This window comes from Mixophyes fleayi, chromosome 3 (genome assembly GCF_038048845.1).
Source record: "Mixophyes fleayi isolate aMixFle1 chromosome 3, aMixFle1.hap1, whole genome shotgun sequence".
Classification (NCBI taxonomy): domain Eukaryota; kingdom Metazoa; phylum Chordata; class Amphibia; order Anura; family Limnodynastidae; genus Mixophyes; species Mixophyes fleayi.
In genome coordinates this window covers 253,911,263-253,932,190 of record NC_134404.1, presented here as the reverse complement: position 1 = coordinate 253,932,190, position 20,928 = coordinate 253,911,263, and positions in this window count along the sequence as shown.

Here is a 20,928-nt window from a genome sequence, read left to right as displayed (position 1 = left end):
AACCGTCAATCAATTTCATACACCGGCTTTGTGTTTAAGGTTTGTGTCACCTGTAAATTCCTCTCATTTGCAGCAAAGATTTTGTAGTAAACAGTTTTACATATTTGCAAGCAAACAGTTAAAATAAGCATGTTTTTGCAGTACTTGCATGCAACAAAAAAAACAACTTTATGCATTTGCCTTTGTGTTCAGAGATTGCAACACTTTTTGCATGCAGCAAACAAACATTGTAGTCAGGAGGTTTTGCATAACTCACCACCCTGGATTTGTTGGCTTGGGGGACAGCAATGCTCTAGCTGTCTTTTGCACATCCCATGATGACACCACTTGTGAAATGTGTGCAAACAGATGGCTCCTCACACAGGTTTCTGCTGAACCATTTTAACGTTTATTTACTTGTCAGGAATCAGGATGGATTAACAGTCTTGGCAGTGTCTTCAGCAATCAAATCAAACATATTCACAGAAATAAACACAGTCCGATAGCCCTAACTGCTCATGTTCCACTTGTTGGCACCAGTTTCCCACACACAGCTCAAACTCTGCTTTTCTGTCAGGAATTGCTCTGGCTGATTCCTTAGTTCAGGGTATCCTAAACCCAGTGCCCAGGGCTCCTCAACAGTGCATGTTTTTATGGATCACATGTGACATAATTATGACCACCTGTGGATCTGTTACAATGTGTCAGTCAGTAATGAATACACCTGTGCTCCAGCAGGGAGATATGGAAAACCTGCACTGTTAGGGAGCCCTAAGGACTGGGTTTGGGAAACCCTGCCTTAGTTGATTAGATCGGGTGCTCCACCTGATCTCCTGCTCTGTGTGTGTGTGTCTGCAGAATTAACCCTCTTATATAAAAGGAAGCTGTTTTCAGAAAAGGGTTTTTTTTAGTGCAGAGTAAAAATGCACAGTACAGGAACCAGTATGAGCTTTGCCAAACTGACAGGCTCAGAAAATTATGCAACATGGAAATTCACCATGGAAATGCAGCTAAAACATGAAAAGTCATGAAAGGTTACAATAGATCCAGTAGAGAGTCCAAAGGCTGATGAAGTGTATACAGCCATGTGTACCATAGTCTTAGCTGTAGAGCAGCATGTATATGCCATCATCAATTAAAAGGTGTCTGCATGAGACATGTGGACTGCCCTGCAGATAGCATATGAGGACTAAGGTCTGATGAGAAGACTTAACCTGAGTTGTACATTGTATGGGAAAAAAATAAGTACCTGTGATAATATATAGACAAAATGTTGTCAATAGTTCAACAATTAGAATCTGTGGAAGCACAGGTGAATGATGAGGAGGTTGCAATGACAATGTTGCAGAATTTAATGCCAGAATTTAATCTCCTAGTGGTAGCTTTAGAGTCAAACAATATTAAGCTGACTATATGTCACAAAATGGAACTCTAAGCATCTGAGTGCAAGTGGTGTGCATAAAAGTTGTGAGAAGCCAAAGAGTCAGCATTAAATATTACCAACAGTCACAAAAAGGACTGCTGGTGTATGGACTCAGGGGCCACTAGACACTTCAGCTGCAATCAAGAGTGGTTCACTTCGTTAAAATCATGTGAATCCATATCTGTAAAAGGAATTGGAGACCAAGTGCTTTCTGTCACAAAAGCTGGGACAATCACAGTGCACCTAAGCATAAAAGGTAAAACTGTCATCACAGACATCCAGATTTAGGAACCAAACATATCGCCATAAGTGTTCCTAAGTGAAAAGGTTAGAAATAGAGATGGACAGGCTCGGTTTCCTTGTAGATGAACCCACCCGAACTTCGGGGATCCGAGTACCGAGCCAAGTCAGCTCAATACTCTTGCGCCTATTCGGTTTCCAAAACGAGGCAGAACATCATCATGACGTCGTCGGATCTCGGATCTCTTGAGTTTTAGAATGAATAAATAGCCGCCTCCACGGCGATCTAGCGCCATTTGAGAGAGGGACAGAGAAGGGTAAGGTCGCAGGAATAGAGCAGTATAGAGCCGGCATTTATCCGAATTTGCACTACAAAGTGTTTGGGGTGTCATATCCCCCCTTCTAAAAAAGCTGTATTTGCTGAGTGCTGAAATTGTAATATAGCAGCACAGTATATTTCCGAATTTGCACTACAAAGTGTTTGGGGTGTCATATACCCCCTTCTTAAAAAGCTGTATTTGCTGACTGCTGAAATTGTAATATAGTAGCACAGTATATTTTTGAATTTGCACTACAAAGTGTTTGGGGTGTCATATCCCCTCTTCTTAAAAAGCTGTATTTGCTGACTGCTAAAATTGCAATATAGCAGCACAGTATATTTCTGAATTTGTACTACAAAGTGTTTGAGGTGTCATATTCCCCCCTTCTAAAAAAACTGTATTTGCTGAGTGCTGAAATTGTAATATAGCAGCACAGTATATTTCCGAATTTGCACTACAAAGTGTTTGGGGTGTCATATACCCCCTTCTTTAAAAGCTGTATTTGCTGACTGCTGAGATTGTAATATAGTAGCACAGTATATTTTTGAATTTGCACTACAAAGTGTTTGGGGTGTCATATCCCCCCTTCTTAAAAAGCTGTATTTGCTGACTGCTAAAATTGTAATATAGCAGCACAGTATATTTCTGAATTTGTACTACAATGTGTTTGGGGTCTCATTAAAATGGATTCACAACAGTACACATATGAGCAGGAGCAGCAAGCAGCTGCTGCCACCAGTCTTTATGGTAGTCTTCCCTGTACGTCATCTGGTAAAGCCTATGTAAAAGTACAAAGTCTTTTAAAGTCAGCGAAAAAATCCAACAAAAAAACTCCTTTACTGTGTTGAAAAGAAAAAGAGCTGTAATACAGGAAAAAGTTAACTGTCGATAAAAAAACAATTGCCAACATGCCATTCTACACACGCAGGGGCAAAGAAAGAATGAGGCCTTCACCTTTCTCTATTAGTGAGAGATCTAAAAATGTTACTGATGCTTCTTCTTGTAAGGTCACTCGTGACCAAGCAAGACCAAGTAATTCGGACTCCAAAAGTGGTGCACAACTACTGTTACGTGTGAAAGCCGAGCTGCAAGAAAACAGTAAGGCATTAGAGGAAAATGTATGCTCAGAATCAGAAATGACACCAATCCCTTAGAAGAATCCATCCACGAGTGGCATGTGTAATCGTGACCATTCTGATAGTGTACCCATAAAGAAGGGCCCTTTCAGCATTTCTGCTGATGTGTGCCTGAACAGCCCGAGTGTAGCCGGTGATACACCAATTGAGGATGCCACTTTGGAATTGGAAGAGGATGAGGGGGATATTTGTGTAGCCGACGAGGGCGCTAATGAGGATGTTAATGAGGATGAGGTTGTTTGTGTAAGTCCTGCACCATTGGAAGCAGTTCTGGCACGTGACAAGAAGAAGTCTATTGTCATGCCTGGGCATAAGACCAAAAAAGCCACTTATGTGTGGAAATATTTCTACCCAAATCCAATAAACAGTTGTCTAGCCATTTGTAGTGTATGTAAAGCCACAGTTAGTCGAGGGAGGGAACTTAACCATCTTGGAACCTCATCCATGTTACGCCATTTGACGAGAGTTCATGGCAAAGTGTTTGGAAAAGCTGAAAGTTATGGCAAAAAAATAACAACAAGCAGTCCATCATCAGCTAGGACCCTTCTCTCACCTACATCCCGACGCCTGCAATCTACACCCACAACACTGTCCTCATCAATATCCTCTTTAGCGATTGGAGTTAGCCCTGCATCCAACTTGGTAAGGCTCGATGACTCCTGAACTGTAATTAATTCCTCTGAAGAATTCTTAAGCGTTAGTCCCACTGCTGCAGCTGTTGCTGGGGGTGAATCTTCCTCCCATAAGCAGCCCAAGAAGAAGAGCACTAGTACTTTACAACAATTAACTGTGAAACAATCATTTGCTAGATGAAGCAAGTATGACAGCAGTCACCCAGTCGCAAACCAAATTGGAGTCTCCATGGCGACTATGCTAGTGTTAGATCTGCGTCCAATATCCACTATAAACGCAGCTGTTTTTTCACAGTTAATTGATGTTTTGCGTCCCCGTTACAAAATTCCATCGCAACACCATTTTTCACGAAAAGCTATTCTGCAACTGTACCAAAATGTTCGTAAAGATGTACTAATTTGGCTCAAAAATGCCATTCTACCCACTGTACACTTAACCACAGATATGTGGACAAGTGGAAGTGGCCAAACCAAAGATTATATGACTGTGACAACCCACTGGGTTGGTCATTCGCCTTCACAAGCAGAAACAGCAGCATCATGTACACCACTACGTAACATTTCTCACAGGCAGGCTACTCTTTGTTTCACTGGCTTCCCTAACAGGCATACAGCCTACGAAAACTAAGGGATGTCATTGATACATGGCTTATACCACTTGGATTCTCCCCAGGATTTGTTATTTCTGATAACGCCAACAATATTGTGTGATGTGGGTGAATTCCATCACATTCCGTGTTTTGCTAACACAATAGACTTGGTGGTACAGAGCTTCTTGAAAAATAACCGTGAGGTGCAGCAGATGCTTTCGGTGGCCCGTAAAATTTTGGGACATTTCCGGCATTCTGCCACAGCATGTAGGAGATTATGATTTTTATTATTATTATCATTTATTTGTTAGGCGCCACAAGGTTTCCGCAGCGCCGCACATAGTACAAACAGAAGACTATACAGGGTATAACAGTACAGAACAATAAACAAAAAGTACCAATACTTCAGAAACTCCAGGCAGGCAGATGCAATAGACACGGAGCAGAAGAACGGGTAAGGAGACAGTAGGGAAGAGGGCCCTGCTCATTCAAGCTTACATCCTAAGGGAGGGTTTACAGACCAGGCACAAGAGGAGCCGGTTGAGGGAATGGGAGAGGGGAGAATGACCGGAGGAGATAGGGGTTAAGTGGATGGGTGGTAGGCTTTGAGAAAGAGGTGAGTTTTGAGTGCACGTTTGAAGGAGCACAGAGTGGGAGAGAGGCGGATGGAGCGAGGGAGGTCATTCCAGTGAAGGGGGGCTGCACGGGAAAAGTCCTGGATTCTGGAATGGGAAGAGGTGATCAGAGTGGAGGAGAGGCGACGGTCATTGGCCGAGCGCAGGGAGCGGGCGGGAGTGTGAATGGAGAGGAGGTTGGAGATATAAGGGGCAGTAGAGTGGGAGAGAGCCTTGTAAGTGGTGGTGAGGAGTTTGAAAAGAATTCTGTAGGGGAAAGGGATCCAATGAAGGGCAAGGCAGAGAGGGGAGGCAGAGGAGGAGCGGCGTGAGAGGTAGATGAGTCTTGCGGCCGCGTTGAGTATAGAGCGGAGGGGGGGGAGATGAGAGTGGGGGAGGCCGGTGAGAAGGAGGTTGCAGTAATCCAGGCGGGAGATGATGAGTGCGTGTATGATGATTTTGGTGGCCCCCTGAGAGAGAAAGGGACGGATGCGGGCGATGTTGCGTAGTTGGAAGCGACAGGCTTGGGCAAGGGAATGAATGTGGGGGGGCAAAAGAGAGAGAGGAGTCAAGGGTCACACCCAAGCAGCGGAGTTGGGTGACAGAGGATATGGTAGTGTTGTTAACGACAATGGAGAGGTCATGGTGGGATGGGTGGTTGGGAGGTGGAAAGACAATGAGTTCAGTTTTGGTCAATGAATCAGCGACTAGCTGATATAGTGGAAAGGCAAATTTGAACACGGAGATCAGGATGGACGTGAGTAGATGCAGGGAGGTAGCAGGGAAGTCAGTGGTCTGCGTACAGCAAGTTGTACCACTGCTTATGGTGAAGAGACTTGTCCAGGTGCAGGTAGGTAGCGGGGAAGTCAGTGGTCTGCGTATAGCAAGTTGTACCACTGCTTATGGTGAGAAGACTTGTCCAGGTGCAGGTAGGTAGCGGGGAAGTCAGTGGTCTGCGTATAGCAAGTTCTACCACTGCTTAATAGGTGAGGATGTGTACAAGTGTTGATGAGTGGAAGCCTACAAAGATAATAGGATGCAGACACTGAGAGCACAGAGGAACTTGATCCCAATAGGTATGTAGCGTATCCAACAAAGTCTATATAACGGTATGTGTGGCGCTGCTTGGTAAAGACTTGCTCAGCACAGATATGCAGGCCAATAATGGATAGTCAATCACAGTTATGCATATAACGACTGAGTAGTACGGTTAATTCCAAACAGGTATGCAGCGTAACAATAACAGTCTATAGCGGGTATGGATACCGCTGCTGAGCGTGGAAACTTGTCCTAGCGGATATGCAGAGTAAACGTAGAAAGTCAATAACAGATAGGCATACCGCTATTCAGTAGAACAGTCTGTCCACAGGGAGATGCAGGAACTGCAGAGACGCTGGACGGCAGAGACGAGTGTAGGAACCACAGGTGAGTAGATCCGGTAATCAGAGTCCAGCTGAGGACACAAGCAGGAAACAGGAGACTGTAGCAGGTATGGAAACCAGCGATGAGTAGCACAGGGAATCCACAGGAACTGAAGACACTAGTAGTACACAGGAGATAGTAGCGGGTATGGAAACCAGCAACGAGTAGATCAGGAATCAGCAGAGACTCACAGGGAATGAGACTCCAAGATCAGGCAATGAGGTAATGCACACAGGTGCCTTAAATAGGGAGTTGCCTGATCAACCAATTTGGATTAAAAGCAACAGTCACAAGAGTTCTTGGGAGCTGCGCATGCGCAGACCATCAGGATGGCGGACGGCCGCGGTTCAGGATAGGTGCCGGCAGGAAGGCTAGGGAGCCACGCACCAGCGCAGAGGCACTCACGGTCCGGTGAGTGACAGTACCCCCCCTTTTAAAGGTGGGCACAGAACACATGGAGCCGGGTTTGCCCAGATTCTGGGAATAGAATTTTTTCAGGAGAGCTGGGGCGTTGAGATCATCAGCCCGGATCCAGGAACGCTCCTCTGGGCCAAAGCCCTTCCAGTGCACAAGGAAATGAAGAACTCCTTGCGAAATTTTTGCGTCTAATATATGAGTGATCTCAAACTCCTCCTCTTGATGAACTTGAACTGGCCGAGGTGCTGAAGGAGGAACAGAGAAACGGTTGATGATAAGAGGCTTGAGTAATGACACATGGGAGGCGTTGGAGATACGAAGGTTCTTGGGAAGTAGAAGTTTGAAACAGACTGGATTTATAACTTGAATGATCCTATATGGACCAGTAAAACGAGGAGCAAACTTCATAGATGGAACCTTCAAGCGAATATTTTTAGTAGAAAGTCATACACGATCTCCAATCTTTAGTGGTGGAATAGCCCGCCTCTTTTTATCCGCAAAGGACTTGTATCTGGCAGATGTCTTTTTTAAACAGGTTTTGACCTGAGACCAGATATCTTTGAAGGTCTGACAAACAGTCTCCACAGCAGGAACTTGGGTGGGAGGGAGGGCAGGAAATTCCGGGAAAGACGGATGGTGACCGTAAACCACAAAGAATGGACTTCTTGAAGATGACTCGTGATACATGTTGTTATGGGCGAATTCAGCCCATGGGAGTAAATCTACCCAGTTGTCTTGGTTGGCTGAGGCGAACATCCTAATGAAAGTTTCAAGATCTTGATTGACTCTCTCGGTCTGTCCGTTTGATTGAGGATGGTAGGAAGATGAGAGTGATAACCGAATACCCAAGGTCTTACAAAGGGCTCGCCAGAATCTGGAAACAAATTGCACTCCCCTATCCGAAACAATCTCAGAAGGACATCCATGAATTCGGAAAATCTCTTTGATGAAATGATCAGCCAGAGTAGATGAAGAAGGTAAACCGGTCAAAGGAACGAAATGTGCCATTTTCGAAAATCGTTCCACCACTACCCAGATGGTATTATACTTTTTACTTGGAAGAAGATCGGTGACAAAGTCCATACTAATATGGGTCCAAGGTTTGGAAGGAATGGGTAGTGGTTGTAGTAGTCCCGCTGGTGTTCTGCGGGGAGTTTTAAACTGGGAACACAGCTCACAAGCGGCCTAAATGGTAGCACCTTGGTAGACGAAGTGGCCAGAGACACACACTTGGGATCTAATATAGAATGGTTAGGACCATCTTCAACGTCTGAGGACGTCACGAATGCCCGAGACAGGGCGTCTGCTTTTTTATTTTTGGCAGCCGGTTTGAAGGTTATAATAAGTTCAAAACGGGAAAAGAAAAGAGACCATCTTGCTTGACGGGGATTCAAACATTGAGCTGACTGTAAATATGACAGGTTTTTGTGATCCGTAAAAATAGTTACAGGATGACGAGCTCCCTCCAGTAGATATCTCCATTCCTCTAATGCTGCTTTTATGGCCAACAACTCCTTGTCCCCGATGGTATAATTCCTCTCCGCGGGTAGAAGACCTCGGGAATAAAAGGCACAAGGATGGAATTTTTGTTGCTCCGATCTTTGGGATAATATGGCCCCTAAGCCAACATTAGAGGCGTCTACCTCTAGGAAGAAGGGAAGCGTCACATCAGGCTGTCGAAGAACAGGAGCAGAAGAGAAGGACTCTTTGAGAGACTAAAAAAGCTTGAAGGGCCTCGGAGGACCACTGTTTAGTATTAGCCCCCTTGCGGGTCAGGGCCACTATAGGAGAGGCAATGAACGAAAACTCTTGAATGAAGCGTCTGTAATAATTCGCAAATCCTAAAAAGCGTTGGATTGCTCGGAGAGTAGTAGGCTGGGACCAATGTAATACAGCGTTCACCTTTTCTGGATCCATCTTAAGACCGACTCCGGACACAATGTATCCCAGGAATGGAATCTGGGATAACTCGAATGAACATTTCTCTAGTTTGCAAAATAAAGAATTTCTTCGGAGTCTGGAAAGGACCTCTGCCACATGTTGATGATGAGTGAGCAGATCCTGGGAAAAAATTAATATGTCGTCTAGATAGATAACGACACAGACATACAGCAAGTCCCGGAAGAACTCATTCACGAAACCCTGGAAGACAGCGGGGGCGTTACACAACCCGAAGGGCATAACAAGATATTCATAATGGCCATCCCTAGTGTTAAAAGCTGTCTTCCATTCGTCTCCGGACTTGATCCGGATTAAATTATAGGCACCTCGAAGATCCAACTTGGTAAAGATCCGGGCTCCCTTAATGCGATCGAAAAGTTCAGTAATTAACGGAATAGGGTACCGATTTTTGATGGTAATGGCATTGAGTCCACGAAAATCTATACAGGGATGTAATGATCCATCTTTCTTCTTTACGAAAAAGAACCCAGCTCCAGCGGGAGAGGTAGAAGGTCGGATAAATCCTCGCTGGAGGTTCTCCTTAATATACTCAGATGTTGCTTGAGTCTCAGGTAATGAAAGTGGATACACACGGCCCCTAGGAGGACTCTTGCCAGGTTGTAAGTCAATCGGATAATCCCATGCCCGATGAGGAGGAAGGCGTTCTGACTGAACCTTATCGAACAGATCCGCAAAGGAAGCATACTGTGGAGGGAGGCCCGGTGGACATGGTGAAATGGACGACTGCTGTATTTTGAGTGGAACAACTTGAGAGAGACAACGATGACGACATTCGGGACCCCCAGGAAGTGAGTTGAGGAGTGTTCCAGTCAATCTGAGGGGAATGAAGTTAAAGCCATAGAAGGCCTAGTACGATGGGACTGGTAGTAACAGGAAGGATCAATAAAGAAATTTTTTCTTGGTGTAAGGCTCCAATTTGAAGAGTCAGTGGAGACGTACTTTAAGTAATGAGACCATTAATTATACGTGATCCATCAATAGCAGTAACGGCAATGGGAACCTTTAAGGAAATCACTGGTAGAGACCATTGATTCACTAGGGAACTAGAGATAAAATTTCCAGCAGCTCCAGAATCTATAAGTGCTTGAGAGACAAAGGATTTGGTAGCAAAGGAAACGGTGACATCAAAAGCACAAACTTTCACATTCGTAGAACATGGAGAGGACTCCAGGGACCCTAACCTTACCTCTCCAGAACTGGTTAGGGCCTGGCATTTCCCGACTTCCTAGGACATGAGCTCAGCATGTGAGTAGAGTCAGCGCAATAGATACAGAGTCTAATTTTCACTCTTCGTTCTCTCTCCTCAGATGTTAGTTTAGAGCGACCTAGCTCCATAGGTTCTATTGGAGGTGGAGAATGACGAACTTGAGATACTGAGCGAAGAGGCACTTTGCAGGAAGTTACTCTCTCGGAATCTCTCTCACGAAATCTCATGTCTACACGATGGCAAAGGGAAATCAAATCATCCAAGGAGGAGGGTCACTTTTGAGAGGTCAGTGCGTCTTTAATTTTATCGGAAAGCCCCTGCCAGAAGGCGGCGATCAGTGCCTCAGTGTTCCACTGAAGTTCAGAGGCAAGTAACCGAAATTGAATGACATACTGAGCCACAGTCCGAGATCCTTGGCGTAGTCGGAGGATACTGGAAGCTGCAGAGATAACATGACCAGGTTCGTCAAAAATAATTCGAAACGTAGAAATAAACAAGGCACTATCTTGCAATAAAGGGTCATTTCTCTCCCACAGAGGGGAGGCCCATGCGAGAGCCTGTCCGGAAAACAAATAGATGAGGTAGGCCACTTTGGAATGATGAATAGAGAAGTTATGAGGTTGAAGTTCAAAATGAACGGAGCATTAATTAAGAAAGCCCCTACAGGTTTTGGGATCTCCATCATATTTAGAAGGAGTAGGCAGGTGTAGCGTGGAAGCGATGGACACCTGGGATGGCACTGGGGAAGGAGATGGAGATACTGGAAGCTCAACGGTTGCTGCTACATTTTGCACAGGGGTTCCTTGGGAGGCTTAAGCCTGACAAAATTGCAACAACTGTTGTTGACGAACATCTTGTTGTTTGATTCGGGTGACCAGATACTGCAGCATCTCTTTAGCTGTTGGTTCCGATCCTGGATCTGTCATGGCCTGATCTTACTGTCACGGGCACTAGGAGTCTTGCCCAAGAATTGACCAGATGACTGGGCTTACCAGAGTAGTGAAGTTCACACAACGGTCCTCTGGTGGCGGGGTGACTAGCGGAACAGATATCACAGCAGATGGAGAGAGAATGCCAATAAATAATAGGAAAGTCAGTGACTTGCAGCAATCTTTGGTCAATGAATCAGCGACTAGCTGATATAGTGGAAAGGCAGATTTGAACACGGAGATCAGGATGGACGTGAGTAGATGCAGGGAGGTAGCAGGGAAGTCAGTGGTCTGCGTACAGCAAGTTGTACCACCGCTTATGGTGAAGACACTTGTCCAGGTGCAGGTAGGTAGCGGGGAAGTCAGTGGTCTGCGTATAGCAAGTTGTACCACTGCTTATGGTGAGAAGACTTGTCCAGGTGCAGGTAGGTAGCGGGGAAGTCAGTGGTCTGCGTATAGCAAGTTCTACCACTGCTTCATAGGTGAGGATGTGTACAAGTGTTGATGAGTGGAAGCATACAAAGATAATAGGATGCAGACACTGAGAACACAGAGAAACTTGATCCCAATAGGTATGCAGCGTATCCAACAAAGTTTATATAACGGTATGTGTGGCGCTGCTTGGTAGAGACTTGCTCAGCACAGATATGCAGGCCAATAATGGATAGTCAATCACAGTTATGCATATAACGACTGAGTAGTACGGTTAATTCCAAACAGGTATGCAGCGTAACAATAACAGTCTATAGCGGGTATGGATACCGCTGCTGAGCGTGGAAACTTGTCCTAGCGGATATGCAGAGTAAACGTAGAAAGTCAATAACAGATAGGCATACCGCTATTCAGTAGAACAGTCTGTCCACAGGGAGATGCAGGAACTGCAGAGATGCTGGACGGCAGAGACGAGTGTAGGAACCACAGGTGAGTAGATCCGGTAATCAGAGTCCAGCTGAGGACACAAGCAGGAAACAGGAGACTGTAGCAGGTATGGAAACCAGCGATGAGTAGCACAGGGAATCCACAGGAACTGAAGACACTAGTAGTACACAGGAGATAGTAGCGGGTATGGAAACCAGCGATGAGTAGATCAGGAATCAGCAGGAAACTGAAGACACTAGTAGAACACAGGGGACACCTTCAGAGACTCACAGGGAATGAGACTCCAAGATCAGGCAATGAGGTAATGCACACAGGTGCCTTAAATAAGGAAGTTGCCTGATCAACCAATTTGGATTAAAAGCAACAGTCACAAGAGTTCTTGGGAGCTGCGCATGCGCAGACCATCAGGATGGTGGACGGCCGCGGTTCAGGATAGGTGCCGTCAAGAAGGCTAGGGAGCCACGCACCAGCGCAGAGGCACTCACGGTCCGGTGAGTGACAAAAGCGCTCCGACATCCAGGAGGAGATGGCGGAGAGGAGCGAGGAGGGTGGGGGAAAGATCAGGTGAAGAGATGTAGAGTTGAATGTCGTCAGCATAAAGGTGATACTGAAGGCCAAAGGAGGAGATGAGAGCACCAAGGGTGGAAGTATAGAGGGAAAAGAGTAGAGGGCCAAGAACGGAGCCCTGCGGGACTCCTACAGCGAGAGGGTAGGGGGAGGAGGTGGAACCAGAAGTGGATACAGAGAAGGAGCGGTTAACGAGGTAAGAGGTGAACCAGGCGTGGACAGAACAAGAGAGGCCGAGAGAGAGAAGAGTTTGCAGCAGGAGGGGGTGGTCCACGGTGTCGAAGGCTGCGGAGAGGTCAAGGAGGATGAGTAGGGAAAATTGACCCTTGGATTTGGCCGATAGGAGATCATTAGTAACCTTGGCCAGGGCAGTTTCTGTAGAGTGAAGGGGGCGTTAGCCGGATTGGAGAGGGTCAAGGAGGGAATTGTCTGAGAAGTGCCTGGTTAGGCGGCTACAGACAATCCGCTCAAGTAATTTAGAGGCATAGGGAAGAAGAGAGATAGGGCGATAATTGGCAAGAGATGTGGGGTCGAAATTGGGTTTCTTGATGATAGGAGAGATGAGAGCGTGTTTAAATGAGAAGGGTACTACCCCAGAGGAGAGTGATAGGTTGAAAAGGTGTGCGAGGTAAGAGCAGGCAGTGGGAGAAAGAGAGCAAAGGAGGTGAGAGGGGATGGGATCGAGAGGGCAGGTAAAGGGTGGAGAGGACTGAATGAGAGAGTGAACTTCTTCACCTGTTGTAGGACAGAAGGAGCACCAGAGTTGGGTGTTAATGGGAGGTGAAGCAAAGAGGGAGGCGGGAGAAGGGGAGGAGGAGATGTTCAGTCTGATGGCCTCAATTTTGGAAGAGAAAAAGGTGGCAAAGTCAGAAGCGGAGAGGGAAGATGGGACAGAAGGGGGTGGGGGGGAGAGTAGGGAGCTAAAGGTGGCAAAGAGGCGGCGGGCATTGGAGGACTGAGAAGAAATGAGGGACTTAAAGAAGGATTGTTTGGCGAGGGAGAGGGCGGAGCAGAAAGAAGAGAGGATGAATTTAAAGTGAAGGAAGTCGGCCAGGGAACGAGATTTCCTCCAGAGGCGTTCAGCAGTGCGAGAGCATTTTTGAAGGAAGCGGGTGAGTTTTGAGTGCCAGGGCTGGGGAATGATGCGGCGTCTTCTGACGGTAGAGGCCAGGGCGACAGCGTCCAGGGCAGTAGTGAGGGAGAGATTGTAGAGAGAGGACACCTGGTCAGGACAGACCAGGGAGGTAAGGGGTGATAGGAGAGTTTTAAGAGAGGAGGAGAAATAGGTAGGGTCAATAGTGTCAAGGTTGCGCCTGGTGAGGGTCGCCTTGGGCGAGGCAGGAGCAGGTGAGGAGGACAGAGTGAAGGAGAGGAGATGGTGGTCAGAGTGTGGGAAGGGAGAGTTGGAGAAGTCAGAGAGATCACAGAGATGAGAGAAGACAAGGTCAAGGGAGTGACCAAGACAGTGGGTGGGGGAAGAGGTCCACTGAGTGAGGCCTAGGGAGGAGGAGAGGGCGAGAAATTTGATGGTGGCGGGGATTGCAGTGGCGGATGGTGGCGGAGATTGTAGCAGTTTCAAGAACAATTTAATTTGTCCTGCCACCAACTTAAGCAAGATGTGTTAACAAGGTGGAATTCCACCCTGTACATGCTTCAGAGGATGGAGGAACAGCACAAAGCCATACAAGCCATGACATTGGAAAGGGAGGGGGAATGTATTTCAGTCTTGCACAGTGGAGAATCCTTTCTGTGCTGTGCAAGGTGCTGAAACCATTTGAAGTAGTGACACACCTACATCGATTCAATGCTTCCAAATGACCGAGATCTGAACAGTTGCAAGGAGCTCTTGGTCAGCAAGTTGACCGCTGAACTGGGCCTTTGGCTTGACAACGTCTCCTCCTTCAGTTTCTCAGGCAGCTGCTGCTCAGAAGAAATTGCACTTTCCAAAGAGAAGCAGGGATGACGCAGGTGGCAGACCACAACAGTTTGACATCTGAGCTGGTTTGAATGATTTCACCAAAAAAAGTGTGACCTCGACCATAACTCCATCCAATCCTACTATTAACATGCAAAGGATGGTGGAGGATTATTTTCAAGAGTTAATTGATATGGAAATGTCAGACAGTCCCTTTCCATACTGGGAGGAAAAACAAGCCATTTGGAAACCCATGTACAAACTTACTTTGCAATACCTAAGCTGCCCACCCTCCAGTGTGTACTTAGAAAGAGTATTCAGCACAGCCGGGTATCTTGTCAGTGATCGACGCAGGAGGTTACTTCCTAAAAATGTGGAAAAGATGATGTTCATCAAAATGAACTACATTTTCCACGAGGAAGGCCTTTACCGGCAAATACATCTAAGTACTGACACTTCTCTGATGGCGGATTCCAGCAGAGATTAAATAATTGTCTGTGATGATGATGTACACACTGATGAGGGTGAGGATGATGCTAAAGATGATGACAACATCATCTTGACAGTGTAGAATTCACTTTATAGCACTGTTGGTCTAACATGCCTTTAGCCCATTGATAGCTTGTTTAGGGAGGGCCTAGCAGGGATTAAACTGTATTTTTCTGATTGTGCACTAATATGTGTAGGGTGTAATATACACCCTTATAGAAGAGCTGCTTTGGTCATTTTTATTTATCTAAAAGTGTTTGCAGGCTTTATTTTCGTAACTTTCACTATAAGTGTAGGGTGTAATCTACACCCAAAGAGAAAAGGTGCTTTGGTCATTTTTATTTATCTAAAAGTCTTTGCAGGCTTTTTTTTCGTAATTTTCACTATAAGTGTAGGGTGTACTATACACCCACAGAGAAAAGGTGCTTTGGTCATTTTTAGTTATCTACAAGTCTTTGCAGGCGTTTTTTTAGTAACTTTCACTTTAAGTGTAGGGTGTAATATACACCCAAAGAGAAAAGGTGCTTTGGTCATTTTTATTTATCTACAAGTCTTTGCAGGCTTTTTTTTCCGGAACTTTCACTATAAGTTTAGGATGTGATATACATCCAAAGAGAAAAGGTGCTTTGGTCATTTTGATTACTAGTGTCCTTAATGCAGTTCATTGGGGCTGATTCTAAGCTCACTGATGAACTGGCTTTTACTGTGAACTTCAATAGCTCTTTTTAGTATGTTGTCTGGCACCCTGGAATGGTGTGTGTCTGATAAAAGCACGCATCCCGGGGCGGTCAGCGCTCGTTGACATGTATTAGCTGTAGAATTACCTCACTTATCCAAGAAACAGGTGGAGCACTCGTTGCCATATATTAGCTATAGAATTACCTCACTTATCCAAGAAACAAGTGGAGCGCTCGTTGCAATGTTTCCTAGATGTGGTAAGAACTGCCGTGTATTTGAGTCATTGCTCTGTCGCTTACCATCCAGCCAGATCGCTGCAGTATTTGGCTGAAAGTGTATGAAAAGCATATTGTGACCTGTGAGATGATAAAAATTTAATGGAAATCACTGGAATATAGGGATAGTGAGGTTAATAATAATGTAGGTACAAAATAATACCTAAATTATGTGATTTTAGCCCAAAAAATGGAATTTTGAAAAAAAAATGGCAAAACAAAACCAAAACCAAAATACGCAAGGGCGGTTTTGTCAAAACCAAAACCAAAACCCGAACGTAATCCAGATCCAAAACCAAAACCAAAACACGAGGGTCAGTGAGCATCTCTAGTTATAAAGTCAAATTCGCAGAAGGCAAATGTGTGGTGCAAAAACAAAGAGGGACTTTGGTGCAAACAAACTTTATGTCCCAGACTACGAACAGTGCTGTGCGATGGGTGATTTAGATAACAACCAATCCATGAAACTGTGGCATAAGTGACTATCAGCTCCAATGGGGCAGGAACTGATGTGAGTGAGTTCTTGTCAGGGTCCCTCTCGTTGCGGCGATCGTCCGGCGCTACACTTCCGGATAGCGCTGCCACATCATGTGACCGGAGAGGCGGGGAATTAAAATCTCCCCACTACTTAGGCTTCACTCTGACACTCTCCTATGTCAGATCAACAGTGTGCTTAGCGTCTGCCTGCTTCTGATCCCTGAGTTTTCTCGGTGCACCTTTCCTTGTGGAATCTGGCTGATCTCCTGTGTACCGACCCGGCTTGTCTGATTAACCCTGCACCCGCTGAATCCCTGGCAACACGTTCTGGCTGATCATCTGTGCACCGACCCGGCAGCCGTTCCTGACAACTCCTGTGTTTGCCTCCTCGTGCTTCCCAACTGGACAGCAAGGTACGTCTGGCTTCCACCTCTATTCTGATAATCCGCTATTATCTTGCTAGACGTAGCCATTTACTGTGTTCTCAGAGCCATTCATTCTCCAGCTACTCCTCTATCACGCCGGTGGGCTAACCTAGGGGCTGCGACCTACAGACTTCCGGCAGCTAAAGCCATCCCGCCTTGCAGCGTTTCTTGAAGAAGACGGGGGGGCCTGTTAGACTCCGCGCCCTGGGAAGGCCAGTGCCAATACCGGCTGGTAGTAGTAACGAGTTAGATCTAACAGTTCTCTGTACAGCGCTGCAGAATTAGTGGCGTTATATAAATGATAATGATGATAAGAGACTGGGTCATCTAGTATACGATAATGTACAGAAACTAGTTTATGAGATGGTAACAGGGATCACTGTGAATAATTCTGAAAGACCGGCATGTAAGAACTGTGTAAAGGGTAAACAAACCCATTGTCCCTTTCCAAAATCAGCAACTAGGGCAGAAGTACCGCTAGCCCTAGTACATACAGACGTGTGTGGTCCAGTGGAGGTGGAATCAATTAGTGGTTATAGATATTTCATGACACTTATCAATGACAACACAAGGATGACACGTGTACTTCATCAAAGCTAAAGGTGAAGTTGTCAATAAAATTGTGCAATACAAGAACCAAGTAGAGACTCAGACAAGTCTAAAATTAAAAATCTTAAGATCCGACAATGGCTGTGAATATGACAAGAAGACCTTAGCTGAATTCCTTAAAGAATATGGCAACCAACACCAATTAATAATTACATACACACCAGAGCAAATTGGTATGTGTAAGCGTGCAAACATCACAATTGTTGAAAAATCACAGACTATGCTAAGTGATGCAGGCTTGGATTAAAGTTTTGGGGCAGAAGCAGTGTTCACTGCAGTTTACATAAAAAATGTTTACCCACAGTAGCTGTAAAAGACAAAACGCCACTAGAGGCGTGGTCTGGGAAAAAGCCAAGTATCAGTCATCTCTGTGTCTTTGGCTATAAAGTGCATGCGCATATTGCCAAAGAAAGAAGGTGAAAGTTAGATCCCATGTCAATAGAATGTATCATTCTTGGATACTGTCAAGAAAGTAAAGGATACAGACTTTGGGACATTACAAATAAACTATAACTCTTACCACTCTACCAGTTGGTAGCCAAATGACTATCAGTGTACATAGATAGTGTTAGCTGACGTTTTATATAAAGAGTGTGTATGTACACAGAATGATAGTTTACACATATGTATGAAACTGGACAGCATCAGTATACATGGTCATTAAAATAGCATGCAAATGCACATGGACTATGGGTATTCACAAATTCTAGAACATGAGTCTTTAATTCCTTCCAAACCTGGAGGAAAATCAAGAGTCCTGCATATAACCAGTCTCTTACAATCACTGTATTTCCCCATGTATAAGGCGCTCCCATGTATAAGACGCACCTTAATTTTGGCCACAATTTGAAAAAATATATTACGGTAGCTGTCAAAAAGTGTGCGGAGATTACAGGGGCTTGCTGCTGTCGGCTGGACCTGCACATAGTGTGCAGCCGCCGGTAGTAAGCCCCAGCAATCGCTCCCCTGCTGCCACTGTACCGCTGCCCCCTTTCCCCTGGATCCCCCTGCTGCCACTGTATAAGAGATTGTAGGGGCTTGTTGCCGGCGGCTGCACACTATGTGCAGCTCCGTTCGGCAGAGACAAGCAGGGAGAGTTTTAAACACAATCAGAGCAGCCGGCCAGCACATTCTCCCTGCCTGTCTCTGTGGAACGGACCTGCACATAGTGTGCAGCCACCGGCAGCAAGTCCCTACAATCGCCCCTGCAATCACCCCCTCCCTTGCTGCCACTGTAACGCTGCCCCCCCCCCCCCCCCCCCCGATTCCCCACTACCACTGTATAAATATGCACCCATTTTTGGGAAAAAGTTGCATTTTATACATGGGGATATGTACTTCAGTTCCAATCAAATGTAAGCACAATGTCCCAAGTGGTAGTTCCTTATGCTTTGAAAATGTCAGAGGATATATGGAACTCACACTTTGTAGCAGGGTAGGTCCCCTGTGTACCCAATTCTTTCTCCATGGCTTTCCTCCCATACCTTCTTCTGATGTGTGGGAGGCAATGTGCAGTGAACTTATGCTGATCCGTGCGCATGCATAGTATGTTCATTTGGTTCTAGTGCTGTTCCAGCTGTTACTCCTCCCTGTCTGCAGCTGCTTGCGTCCCGTAAGTGGGGTTGTGGTTAGAAAGTTCAATAATGTGTGCTGTCCTTAACAGAAGTATGTGAGGAGTGCCATATCCCTGAAGAAGCCTCTATATCGAGGAGAAAATCATTGAATTAACTACTATTTATCAGACTTATTGCTGAACCTAGACTCCTCACATACTTTTGTTAAGGATAGGAGACATTATTGACCTTCGTAACCGCAACCCCGTATGATTCGCCTGTTAGTTGAGGAGATTTACATGGCGCCACCTGAACAATACAATGATGTTATGTTTCAGGAGAAAAAGTTTGCCTCCTAAATAAATCTCTATATGGCATAAAAACAAAGTGGTCAATGCTGGTATGTGAAATTGGATGTTGTACTGCTAGAAATGGATTTTATTAGGTCAGAATCTGATCACTGTCTATACCGCAAAACTGTTCATCATAGTAGTATACATGGATGATGTACTTCTAGCAGGTCAAGTAAAACACATCAGAAATGTAAAGAATTGTTGCGAGCAGCGGCGGCTGCGGGCACCGCTGCCACTCACATGCTCCTGTCCCTGGCGTCTCGACCGTCTCCTTGATGACCGGGACGTCACTTCCGGTTTCCGGCACGACCATTGCTAGGGCAACGGCCAGATGCCAATATGTCAGATCGCCACATCTTGGCAACACAGGGCAACCGGGCACCTGCGTTTTAATTACCATCAAGCCTGTGGGCTAAGTAGGTATTATTATATTTATTAAGCAGCACCTGGGGGCTGATTAGGTCATACTTGCCCTTGTCTCTGATTGGCTGCATATAGAACTTAAGGCAGGAAGGGCTTAGCGTTTTTTCCTTGTAGATAGCTGACCTGCTGTGTGCTGTGTTTCAGACTTCTGATAGATTTCCTGTTGTGATCCTGGCTTTGTTTTGGACCCACTTGAACTCTGATTGCCCTGACCTCTGCTTGTTATTTGGATACCCCTGCTTGCTACCAGCCCTGACCTATTGGCCTATTTCTGAATACTCTGTTTGCTTCGAACCCCTGATCTCGGTTTACATCTGACCACCCGTTACCATCTGGATTCCCTCCTCCGGCCTTACCGCTGCGTTTTGATAATAAACTTATACTACTATAGAGTTAAGACCTGGGGGCATCCGAGTACCTGTGAGCACATCAAACTCTACGGGAAAGGCGGCTGCTATAGGCGAAGACCTCTATCGCTTGTTCTGTAAGTTTATTACAGGACCGGTCAGCCTAACAAGAATATGTTGAAGACAAAAATTCAAATTAAAAGGCCTGCAAATAAATTGTTAAGAATGCAGACTATACAAGATCTAAAAACAAGGACAGCCTAGACTACCAATGAATCATTGCTAGATCTCTCATCGCATGAATCTTTCCTTGAATCACAATATTGTTGCAGGATTCACCACCGACTGGAATTGGCACCACTAAACAGGGAGGCGCAGAGTCTAATGCACCCCTGGTATTTACCAGGGACCCCGCAAGGATGTATGGAATTGGCTGCATGAGGTGCACAGGTAGCAGTACTCTGAGTTACTCACCAGTGCGGTGAGTGCTCGGTCCAGTAGCGTGGTGATCAGGAATGGTCGAATGGTCTGAGACAAAGCCAAACAATAGGGAAGTACAAAATGATGATCTAGCGGAAGGTCAGAGGAAGCCAAAGGTCTATACTATATACAGATAGATAGATAGATAGATAGATAGATAGATAGATAGATATATAGATATATAGATATATATATATATATATATATATATTGTGGCAAGAGCCCGCTACTGCAGAAGCACACGCGAACAACTTCTTCCTTTTTATGTAGTTTTATTGTCAGGATGGTAAATGTTTTGACACCGTACAGATTTCACAGCAATTATGGAGACCCTAAACGCTAGCTATACATAGACCAGCTCTCTCTCAAGACCCAGCCAGCTCCCCCAACGTTGGTCTCTCTGAACAAATGGCACAAACAAGCTTTTATACATGTTACTCCTCCCCCAGCCTTAGCTTGATGGACAGGTGACACACCCACCTTCTCTTTAAAAGAAAACACCCCCCCCCCCCCCCCCCCCATCAGTGGCTCTGTTTGCACAGCCACACCCTGTCTGTTAGCTGAGAGGAAATCATGTAAGTTAACAA